This window comes from Carcharodon carcharias, chromosome 16 (genome assembly GCF_017639515.1).
Source record: "Carcharodon carcharias isolate sCarCar2 chromosome 16, sCarCar2.pri, whole genome shotgun sequence".
NCBI classification, from domain to species: Eukaryota; Metazoa; Chordata; class Chondrichthyes; order Lamniformes; family Lamnidae; genus Carcharodon; species Carcharodon carcharias.
In genome coordinates this window covers 102,417,303-102,430,082 of record NC_054482.1, presented here as the reverse complement: position 1 = coordinate 102,430,082, position 12,780 = coordinate 102,417,303, and the positions used below count along the sequence as shown (strand labels likewise).

At 39.0% G+C, this 12,780-nt stretch overlaps 1 protein-coding gene across 3 annotated transcripts in view; it reads right to left on the bottom strand.

The window, feature by feature from the left end:
- Window positions 1-12,780, bottom strand: part of tgfbr3 (transforming growth factor, beta receptor III) — a 223,875-nt gene that overhangs the window by 102,381 nt on the left and 108,714 nt on the right. The gene's annotated exons all lie outside the window — the stretch shown is intronic.

Sequence of the window (12,780 nt, the reverse complement as noted above, 5' to 3'; positions counted from 1 at the left end):
ATTATACACAGCTGGATCCACATTTTTGTTAGTCAATAATGCTTTCAATGGTATTGTGCACCATAAAAACTAGGAAATAAAAGTAAAAAAACATTTAGCTATAGCATTATATTTTTGAGAAAGTTTTTCTGCTTTCTGTTAAAAGGGTAACAAGATTAAAAGGTTAGGTACTTAAGTGAAAAGATATTCTTGGTTGAGTTTCTTTAAATAAGAACCAGAATAATGTTGAAAAGGTTTCACAGAATCACAGAATTTTTTATAGTGCAGGAGGCCATTCAGCCCATTGTGTCTGCGCTGTCTCTCCGAATAAGCAATTCTCTCACCTTCTCCCCATAACCCTGCTCATTGTTCCTTTTCAAATAAAGTCAGTTGATTGCATTGATTCAACTTGCCTCCACCACACTCTCAGACAGTGCATTCCAGACCTTAACCACTCACTGTGTGAAAACATTTTTCTTAATGTCACTTTTGATTCTTTAGCAAATTACTTTAAATTGGTGCCCTCTCGTTCTCAATCCTTTTACAAGTGGGAACAGTTTCTATCTAATCTGTCCAGATCCCTCATGATTTTGAATACCTCTATCAAATCTCCTCTCAGCCTTCTTCACTCCAAGGAAAACAGTCCTTACTTCTCCAATCTATCTTCATAACTGAAGTTCCTCATCCCTGGAACCATTCCTGTAAATCTTTTCTGCACTCTCTCCTATGCCTTCATATCCTTCCTAAAGTGCAGTGCCCAGAACTGGACAAACTAGAGTCTTATATTAGTTCAACATAACCTCCTCGCTCTTGTAATCTGTGTCCGTTTTAATAAAGCCTAGGATACTGAATGCTTTTTTAACCATTATCTCAACCTGTCCTGCCACTTTCAATAACTTATGCATATAGGCTCCCAGGTCCCTCTGCTCCTCCACCCCCTTTAAAGTTGTACCTTTTATTTTATATTGTCTCTCCATGTTCTTCCAACCAAAATGAATCACTTCACATTTCTCCACATCGAACTTTATCTCCTACCTGTTCGCCAATTCCACCAACTTGTCTACGATCTTTTTAAGCTCTACACACTGCCCTCCTCACAGTTCACAATACATCTAAGTTTTGATCATCTACAAACTTTAAAATTGTGCTGTGTACACCAAGGTCTAGGTCATAGTTTGGTAGTACAGAATTTGAGTACTGCTGAAAAAATACATTTTATCGAAGGCTTGCACTCATCAGGACAATTGCAGGAATACAATGTTTTGGGGGAGCAACAACTTTATACTGTATGAGATGAGATTGGCTGGCAAGTGGACACCGATTGGTGGAGGCATTGCCATGGAGAATGCACTAGTTAATGGTGACTGACAAACATTGTTTGAAATTCAAACCAGGCAGCTTGACTCTGATCGGTCAAGGCACTGTCCTGAGGAATGAACCAGCAAATGGCTATCACTTATTTTGTTCAGCTAGAACAGATGCAACGTGCATACATGTTTTTTCTGTGTGCAAAGAACAGGGCCCTGTGTATTAATATATGTAGCTTCCAGTACACATAAATGCGCCACACTGCACGGCCTACAGACCTAGCGTCATACTGGTGCTGAAATTCATCTACCACATCACTCAATTGTGTGATAAGCAGAATGTCTTTTTAGCTTGACAGCAGCATCCCGTTAGTGGCGAATAGCACTTGTGTTGCTACTGCATAGGAGCAGTGTGTAACAGCCAGCTTCATCTGGTGCTCAAATTTTTGAGAAAGCTTGCACTTCCAAGGTAATCTAAGGTAAAAGGGGCACTATTCAGGGCAGAAAGTGACAGCCTTAGGCCCATTCATGAGTTTGCACGATACACAAACATACAAAATAAGGTGCCACATCAAAGGTTATTGTGGAAAATAAAAGCTCATGGCGTAGGCGGTAATGCATTAACGAGGAGCAGAAGTAGGCTGTTTGGTCCCTTGAGCCTGCTCCTCCATTCATTAAGATCATGGTTGATCTGTTTATGTTTTGATTTCCATATTTCCATCTGCCTACGATAGCCTTTGATTCCCTTGCCTAACAAGAATCCATCTACCTTTGCCTTAAAAAGATTCAATGACCCCGTCACCACTACCTTCAGAGGCAGAGACTTGTGAGAGAAAAAATTTCTCCTCATCTCTGTACTAAAAGGGCAACTCCTAATTTTAAAGCAGTGCCCCCTAGTTCTGGACTCACCCACAAGGGGGAATATCCCTTCCACGTCCACATTGTCAATACCATTCAGGATCTTATATACTCCAATCACTCTTTTAAACTCCAGTGGAAACAAGCCCAGTCTGTCTAGCCTTTCCTCATAAGACAGCTCACTCATTCCAGATATCAATCTAATACCCTAGGATGAAGTCCACCAGGACCCAGAGAATTGACAGCCCGCAGCTCCATCAGTTTGCTCAGTACCGCTTCCCTAGTGATTTTAATTTCACCAAGTTCCCCTCTCCCTTCTACCTCATGATTTAAAACTACTGTTGGAATGTTTTTGTATCTTCTATAGTGAAGAGAGAAGCAAAATATTTATCATTTCATCGACCATTTCCTGATTATCTACTATTAACTGCCCATTGCCACTCTCCAGAGGGCCAGCACTCACTTTACTTACTTTTTTCCTTTTTAAATACCTGTAGAAACCCTTGCTATCCATTTTTACATTTCTAGCTAGCTTCCTCTCATACTCTAATTCCTTACTTCTGATTAACCTTTTAGTCATTCTCTGCCATTTTTAAATATTCTTACCAATCATCTGACCTGCCACTCATCTTTGTGCAGTTATGTACTTTTCCCCTAAGTTTGATGCTTTCCTTAATTTCTTTACTTAATTACAGATGGTGGGACCTCCCTTTAGAGTTTTTCTTTATAGCAGGAATATACTTATTCTGAGTATTCTGAAATGTCCCCTTAAATGTCTACCACTGCTTCCCTATTGATCTATTTCCTAGCCTAGTAGCTCTGTTCAATTCAGCTAGCTCAGGTCATGCCCACATAGTTGCCCATATTTAAGTTTAAAATACTAGTCTGAGGCCCACTCTTCTCCCTTTCAAACTGGATGGAAAATTCAATCATATTGTGGTCGCTGCTACCTAGGGTACCTTCATTCTGAGGTCATTCATTAATTCTGTTACATTACACAATAACAAGTCTAATATATCCTGCTCTCTGGTTGGTTCCAGATCATGCTACTCTATGAAACTATCTCAAAAGCATTCTAGACACTCCTCATCCAGACTACTACTACTGATTTTTCCAGTGTATACGTATATGTAGATTAAAATCACCCATGACTATTGCCATCCCTTTATCACAAACACCCAATATTTCTTCTTGTATACTTTGTCCTAAATTGTGGTTACTGTTAAGAGGCCTGTAGACCGCTCCCACTAGTGACTTCTTTCCCTTAGTATTCCTCGTTTACACCCAAACCTGCATCCTGATCTCCTCAACCAAGGTTCTCTCTAACTATTACACCAATGCTATCCTTGATTCACAGTGCCACCTCTACCTAGCTTCATATTCTTCTTGAATATTCAGGACCCAATCCTTGTCATCCTGCAGCCATGTCTTCAATGTACACTATCAATTCATTTACTTTGCTATGAATGCTACGTGCAATCAGATACAGAGCCTTTAATTTCGTCTTTTTGTTATCTTTGTAACATCTAGTCTTGACTATTGGTGTATTCTTAGGTTTTATCTCTCTACCCTTTCCTGATATTCTATGACCCTCATTTCCCATATTACTATTATGGTCTCCTGCCTTGAATCTATCCTTTGATTTGCCACATCTACCCAAGCTTGATCCCTCACCCCCACCTCGTTTAGTTTAAAACCCTCTCTACTTCCCCAGTTATGCGATTTGCAAGAACACTTGTCTCAGCACGGTTCAGGTGTAGACCGTCCCAATGGTACAGCCCCCACTTTCTCCAGTACTGGTGCCAGTGCCCCACAAACTGGAACCTACTTCTCCCACACCAATCTTTGAGCCACGCATTCATCTCTATAATTTTATTTGCCCTATGCCAATTTGCACATGGCTCAGGTAATAATCCAGAGATTATTACTTTTGAGTTTCTGCTTCTTAATTTGGTACCTAGCTTCTCATGCTGACTATGCAGAACCTCCTTCCTTGTCCTGCCTATGTCACTGGTACCTACGTGGACCACAACTGGATCCTCCCCCTCCAACTGTACGTTCCTCTCCAGCCCTGAACAGATGACTTGAACCCTGGAACTAGGCAGGCAACACAGCCTTCTGGACTCTCGCTCTTTGCTGCAGAGAACAGTGTCAATCCCCGTCACTATACTGTCCCCCACTACCACCACATTTGCTACCCTCCAGTCCTCTGGCACTTCTCCTGTGGCCAGAGAGGTATAACCAGGGGGCACAGATTTAAATTAAGGGGTAGGAGGTTTAGAGGGGATGTGAGGAAGAATGTTTTCACCCAGAGGGTGGTGGGAATCTGGAATTCACTGCCTGAAAGCATGGTAGAGGCAGAGACCCTCATAACATTTAAGAAGTATTTGGGTGTGCATTTGCGATGCCATGGCATACAAGGTTATGGGCCTAATGCTGGAAAATGGAATTAGAATAGTTAGGTACTTGTTTGACCAGCACAGACTCGATGGGCTGAAGGGCCTTTTTCTGTATTATAGATCTCTATGACTCTATAATGAGGCGGGTTCTGGACAATATGGCGTGAAAACCTGACATCACAGCTGGCGGGTAAAATGTCATTTTACCCACCTGATACCCCGCATTTAGTGCAAATCTGGGAAAATTCTACCCATTGTGTTATTCTGTGGAAAAGGCTAAGTGTGTATGTATGATTTAATTAAGTTGGGCAGAGATTAATAGAAGACAGGTTGTCTGGGGAATTTAAAACATGAAAAGGACAGAGATATTACGTTTGAGATACAAGTGAATAGGTTAAATCTAACATTTGCATTTTTAGATAAACCGAGAGTTTGTTTGAATATCAAAGGGAAGTCAGAGGTGACATCTTGCAGGAGCTCCATAAGTAAACAGAGGTGGGGATATTATATTTTATTGACCCAAAAGCAAAGACAAGATGGAAGCGTGAAAGATCTTATATTTGGAAGGATTTAAGTTTCAAAGAGGTATGAGAACAATGAAACCTGAGCGGGGAAAAAAGGTACTTTAGAGTTACTGTGGAGAACTTAGGGTGGTGAGATGGAGCTGTGATGTAACTGCTTAGTTGTGGCTCTGGGCTAGGAGAAGATGTAGTTTGAATCAGCCATTCAGTCAAGCCAGCAAAGTCTTGGGCTGCAAAAAGCAGTTTTATTCTCAAGTTTGGTTTTACACAGCAGAATGGAATAGAGTTACAGGTCACATGGTATGCCTTTATTAATGCTACAGCAGTTTGCCTTGGGTAATAGCACTGGATTTTATAGTTAAACATCTATAAGGAAGTGTTGCCTGGAAGGTGTTTACTTGTACATCTGACCAAGTAGAGGGTCTTTTTGGGGGAATGTGTTGTAAGACTAACCTTAATTGTGCAACCATAATCTTGTGTTTTCTTCTATTCTTCTTAATAAACCTTTTACCGTTAATTTTTAAAATCCCAAAAACGTTACTGGATTTCTCACTGCTGTGATCAATGCATCTTCTTCTCGTTTTCAGAATTTAAAAAAGATTATGACCCGTCAGCCAAGTTTCCCTCTGGGATTTGGTATGCGCAGGAATTAACAAAGGCTGTGGTCATAATGCTTATTTGAAGGTTAGTCCTATGTCAGAGCTTGATTCTTAATCTATAGTTAAAAACTGAAAAAGACCTACCAGAATTTATCATGTGAACCTAATTCACTACTCACTCAGTCTCACTCCTCAGTCACCAGGCTCCTCATGCATCCCTTACAGCGCAAAATGATCTGCTCAGTGTTATAACGTGGCAGATGGTATGTGCCAGGTGGATCAAATCCACAAGGGAAACTTGACTGCGCTATCATAACAGTTTTTGAATTTGTATTTATTCTGAGATGCATGCACTGAATTCAGAAGTAATAAGACCCCAAAGACTTATAGGGATTTTCTTTTAAAAAAACTAAATTAAAATATTTATTAACAAAAGAGAAAATTTCAAGCACATACACAGAACTACGAATTACTACTATAATAACTCCTAAAATAACCTGACTCCCAGTTATACTCCCTTTAAGGCAATGGTTCAAAAATAGATTTTAGATTTTAAACAGATCCAGCAATTTAACACAATACCCTGGACAGTGGAATTCTAAATGATTTTTCTCCAGCTTCAGTTTCTGTAGACAGCAGGCTTATGCACAAATACTGGAGGCTTCATTATGGCTACTTCATATAATTCTGTGAGATCTTGCATGCCTTCCCCTGACACATAGCCTCATTCTCATTTATGGATGTTTCTCTCTTTTTAACATGTAAATTCCATAGTTTCATGTGTCTTTGGAACTTTACCTTTCTTATAATATAAATCTTTTCATGTTGTCAATATTCTCATTAACCTCTTTGAAATTCAAAACTCTCTTTATCTATCAAAAAATGCAAATTCCTTCACATCTTACATGCTAAGACCCCAACCCTTGATTACCTACTTAGCCTTTCAAAAACACTTCTACGCCTTACTTCTTTTGATAACCTCAACTTTTAGTCTGCTTGGCTACAAAGTGTAATTAAATCACACACACAGACAAACCCAACTACTTATCCCCATAAACCTACTTTACAATAAACCAGAAAAATATTATGAAAATTATTATACTCTCATGCATTATCCCACAGGGTGTCTTTAATGCGGCCAATTTTATAGCGCGTGGAACTGTAAGAATCCCAATACGTGTACTGACCAGTGAAGGTAGGCTTGTAGTAGACCGTGGTAGAGAACCCCATCATATATCTGGGCTGCCCAAGACACATAAAAGAAATGTCTGTTTATGCTCTATCCTGCGGGATAATGGCTATCCTGATCAGACCATTTCGCTCTGTATATTGCTCAAATTTATGAACGGGCCTAAGACTGTCACTTTCTGCCCTGAAAAGTGCCCAGTCTACCTCAGATCACCCTGGAAGGGAGAGGTATCTCAAAGATTTGAGCAACTGGTGAGGCTACCTGTTTCATGCTGCTCCTATGCAGTAACAGCATGAATGGTATTTGCCACTAACAGTACGCTGCAGTCAAGCCAAAAAGACGTTCTGCCTATCACATAAATGAGTAATGTGGTATATGAATTTCAGTGCCAGTGTGATGCTAGGTATGTAGGCTGTCCATCCCAAAGACTAGCGGATCACATTAAACAGCATGTCCCATCCGCTGTTCACAATGGGCAAGGTACGGACCGTCCCCAACCAGCCCATGCTTGCAAAACTCAAAACACAGTGTCCAACATTAGATTTGATTCTGCAATTGGACAACATTTGCTAAATAATCCTCAGTGTGCTAAAAATAATGCTGACAACCAATTTAAGATTGTCAGCCGGGCACACAGTGTGGCACACTTGCATGTGCTGGAAGCTACATATAATAATACAGAGCCCTGTTCTTTGCAGACAGAAAGAACATGTATATATATTGCGCCTGTTTCAGCTAAACAAAATAAATGAAAGCTATTTGCTGGTTCATTCCTCAGGGCAATGCCTTGACCAATCCGAGTCAAGCTGTCTGGTTTGAATTTCAAACAATGCCTGGCTGTTAACTGTCAGTCACCATTAACTGATGCATTCTCCATGGCAATACCTCTAACAATCAAAGTCCACTTGCTGGCCAATCAGCACCCTCTTCTCATACAGTCTAAAGCTGTTTCTTCCCTGATATTGGTATTCTTGCTATTGTCCTGATGAGTGCAAGATGAAAAGCTTCAACAAAATGTCTTTTTTCTGCAATATTCAAGGTCAATGTCATTAATGTCACATGTAGGCTAGACCAAGTAAGAATGGCAGATTTCCTTCCCTAAAGGACATTAGTGAACCAGATGTTTTTTTTAAAATTACAATCAACAATGGTTTCGTGGTCACCATTACTGTGACTAGCTTTTCAATTCTAGATTATTAACTGAATTTATATTCCACCAGCTGCTGTGGTGGGATTTGAACCCTTGTCCTCACAACATTGGCCTGGGCCTCCACTATAAAGCTTCCTTCAGCCTGAAAAACATCCATTAACCACTACTCGCTGTTTACTGTCACTCAGCCAATTTTGTATCCACGTTGCTACTTTCTCTTTTATTCCATGAGCTCTAACTTTGCTCACAAGTCTATTGTGTGGTATTGTCTCAAATGTCTTCTGAAGTCCATGTTCACCACATCAACAGCACCGGCCTCATCAACCGTCACATCGCTTCAAAAAAACTCAACCAAATTTGGTAAACAATATTTTCCCTTAAGCAATCCATGCTGGCTTTCCTTAATTCATATGTAGTTGTCCATGTGACTATTAATTTTGTCCCTCAGTATTGTTTTTAGAAGTTTCTCCACCACCAAAGTTAAACTGACAGGCCTGTAGTTACTGGGCTTATATTTACAACCTTTTTAGAACAAGAGTGTAATGTTTGAAACTTTGAAACTCCCCAGGCCTCTGTTACCACCAGGGTCTAAAGGAGACTGAAAAATTATGGCCAGTGCCTCTGCAGTTTCCACTCTCACTTCCCTCAGTATCCTTGGATACTTCTCATCTCGTCTTGGTTTTTATCAAGGTACAAATAGCCTATCCAATACTTCCTTGTTATCAATTTTAAACTCTTCTCGTGTCTGAATTGCCTCCTGTTTCACCATGGCTTGGGTAGCATCTTCATCCTTGGTAAAGACAACTGTAAACTATTCATTTAATACTTCAGCTGTGCGCTCTGCCTCCATGCGTAAATCCCCTTTCTCTCTTAATCAGCCCTGCTCCTCCTTTTATCACGCTTTCACTATTTATATGCCTGTAGAAGACTTTGAGATTTCCTTTTATGTTAGCCACCAGTCTCTTTTCATATATCCTCTTCGCTTCTCTTATTTGCTTTTTCACCTACCCTCTGAACCTTCTATAATAAAAGCAAAATACTGTAGATGCTAGAAATCTGAAACAAAAACAACAATTGCTGGAAATACACAGCAGGTCTGACAGCATCTGTTGAGAAGAGTCATACGGACTCGAAACGTTAATTCTGTCTTTCTCTCCACAGATGCTGTCAGACCTACTGAGTTTTTCCAGCAATTTTTGTTTTTGTTTCTGAACCTTTTATATTCAGTTTGGTTTTCAATTGTATTTTCTATCTGATATCTGTCATGAGCACACTTTTTCTTCCTTATCTTAACTTCTATCTCTTTCGTCATCCAGGGTGCTCTAGATTTGTTTGCACTACCTTTCCCTTTCAGGGGAATATACCTCAACTGTGCCTGAACTCTCTCTTCGCTGAAGGTAGTCCTTCAGCAATTTTCCTGCCAACTTTTGACTCCAAGTTATTTATCCCAGATCCATTCTTACCCCATGAAAGTTGGCTTTCCCTCACTTAATTATTTTTACTCTGGATTGTTCTTTGTCTTTTTCCACAGCCAACCTAAACCTTATGATACAATGATCGCTGTCCCCTAAATGTTCTCCTACTGACACCTGATCCACTTGGTTCATCTCATTCTCAAGAACCAGGTCTAGCAGTGTCTCCTTTCTCATTTGACTGGAAACATACTGCTGTAGAACACCTTCTAGGAATTAGTGCCCCTCTCTGTCCTTTACACTACTACTATCCGAGTCTATATTTGGGTAATTAAAGTTCCCCATTATAAATATTCTATAATTTTTGCATCAATCTGTAATTTTCTTGTAAATCTGTTCCTCTACATGTTCCCCACTAGTTTATGTAATTAATATAACTATGTACAAATATGTAAATTCAGTTTCACAGCATGCTGGTGTCTTCCTTACGCAAATATATAATCGCTAATATAGATAATTTAATTTTAAAAGCTTGCAATGTCTTACATTTTTAAGAGCACAATTTGCATTTATATATACCCTTTAGTGCAGAAAAACATCCCAAAATGCTCTATAAGGGTATAATCAGATAAAAGTGGATGCCTGGGAGGAGGAGATATTAGGAGGAGTGACCAGAAGTTTGGATTTTGAGGAGACCCTTAAAAAGGATGATATGAATGTGTAGGCAGAGGGGTTTAAGGAGGGAACTTCAGTGTGTAGGACCTTGATGGCTAAAGGCACAGGCATGATTTGTGGGTTGAAGGGAGTGAAGACGCATAAAAGACTAAAGTCTGAAGAACGGAGAAGTTCAGAGTGAGGGGGCTGCAGAGTTATAATGTTGGAGGAGGCTACAGGGATAGGAAGGCATGAAGGGAGCAGAACTTGGTGTGGAATAGGATATCGGCAGTTGGATTTGGATGATCTGAACATTGGAGAACAGGAGGCAGGCCAGAAGAGCATTGAAATAGTCAAGTATGAGATGATAAAGGTATAGTTGAGAGTTTCAGCAGATGAGCTGAGGCAGTGGTTGAGGTAGAAGTGAGCAGTCTTGGTGAAGTAGAGTATATGCGGTCCAAATCTTAGAAAAATCCAGCAGCAGACTTTTAAGAGGATGGAAATAGAATTGTAAGTTTTATTTTTTCATAAATTAATACAGCTCATTTATACATGATTTCTTCAAACCAAGATATTATTAAAATTATACTACCTTTGCCCAGTTTTTTTTTAAAGTATCTTAGACAGTTCTACAGTGGCTCTTTTTACACAATTGTAAATAAGGGAACCAGGCAAATCTTATTGCAAAAACGTCCTGCTTTAAATTTTAATCACATTTGATAAACCACATATAAATTATCAAGAATGTTGCTGATTCAGTATTATATTTCAAATGAAGTTTATTATGAATGACTTTATCCTTCTCATAGTGAGGTTGCTCAATTTTTCATGTTATTCACAAACTAAATTGGATGTCACTGTTCCCAGGTCTCTTGCCATGGCCACACGATCCCTTCACAAAGTTTACTGCTCTATGGAGATGGTTTCTATCTTGATGACCAACTTATCAGGTAGGGAAACCATTATGTGGCATAAAATCAATGTGAACTGTATTCTATTACTCTATGATGCAGTAGCATGCATTCTTAACAAAAACACCAGCTATATACTTAAATGTAGTTGTATGACAAGGTAATTGAATAATTACTATTTAGAAGTTTTAACATGCAATTATCGTACCAATATACAATAACTGTTGCAGGCAAATGCCCAAGTTTTTGAATTAACAATTGCACTCAGAAAAGCTATGCTGTCAAGCTAAAATGTTGAAAACTATACACTATAGTGGTCATCTGGCACAAGCTGCATTGCTCTGCTGCTTTTAGTTTTCAAAGCTGTCCCAAAGGGAGCTGTCTGAAAAGCCTCCATTCATCCAGACAAGGTCTGTCTTCTCAGCTAACCATTTTTACTGCCAGTTAAATAGTATTTTCGATAATCAGTGAAGAGTGTATTGTGCACTGCAAATTAAGGACCGCAATAAACCAAATTCTGTAGTGCTTTCACCCCAAAGAGACACTCTCTTAATATGAACTTTTTTCTTACTTGATCATAAAGTTACAACATGAAACAGTTTAGGTTTCAAAATACTAATTATGACCTTAACTTAAGTGGTCACAAGGATTAGAGATGTTGTAGGCATTACAGAGCATAGGTGTGCATATGGGGAAATCAAGAGATCAAGAAATAAAAAGGCCCTGTAAACATTTTGAGAATATTTAGAAATGTTTACTTGCTCTATATTTGACAGAAGGGAAAGCAGTATTAAGATCCTTGTTTAAATATAGTGCATCACATAACTCTACAAAGGCATCAAAATTAGTGCCAATCACTTAAAGATTTGTGGTTATTTTCTGTAATTGCCTATATTCAACATATAGATTCTGTTTGTCCATTCTACTCAGATAATGGCAACAAAATCAGAAAAAAACTTTTCTTCAGAGGCCCCATAATAGACATACTTGATGTCAATAGGCCAAAGACAGCTGCACAAGTTTCTGTTTCCCAGGAGATGATGGTTTCATGGAAGGCTGAGAATTGCCACAGCAACCGGACTATAAAAACAATTCTCTGATTCAGGCCTCCAGATTCTGTTAAAGCAATTCATAATGTATCACAAGAACAGAACAGAAATGTTGAAAATGATCAAAGTTAACAAGGCCATTAAAATGTCATTTTGTTTCCACCTTAAAGGTGACAAGTCACAACCTGGAATTGAGTTACAACAGATGAAAGCAAGTGCAACCAATCCGTAAACTGACTGAACTGTTTTCACTGACAGAGTCTAGTGATAAACCCCTTGGTAGATTATTCATAACAACTATTCCAAATTTACATTAATCGACCGGCTTGGAAACATTCTTAGTTATATCAGGTTTCGCTGCAACATAAGCTGTCTATGCTTCAACAGCTGTTGTATGCTGAACTACAAAAACTTATTTTCAGACAAATATCCCTTAGAAGTTATACAGAAATAAAATGTTTTAGCTATGCAGTAATGATACAAAATATCTTGCATATGAGAACAGCAAGGTAGATTGATTGATGTAGCAAAAATGGTAAAATATATTTTCCTAGCAGTATAATACTACTGTTTAAAGGTATCTAACAAATGCTGGTTTGTGCTACCAACATGAAAACATCAAAGTTTAGTGTAGAGTGAGGATCCATAAGGATCCATACCTATTACAACAGCCTATTTATACACAGGTATACAGAATAACCTAATTTTCTTTACAATCTGAAGTGGCTGTAGCCCTGACACAAACTATATTT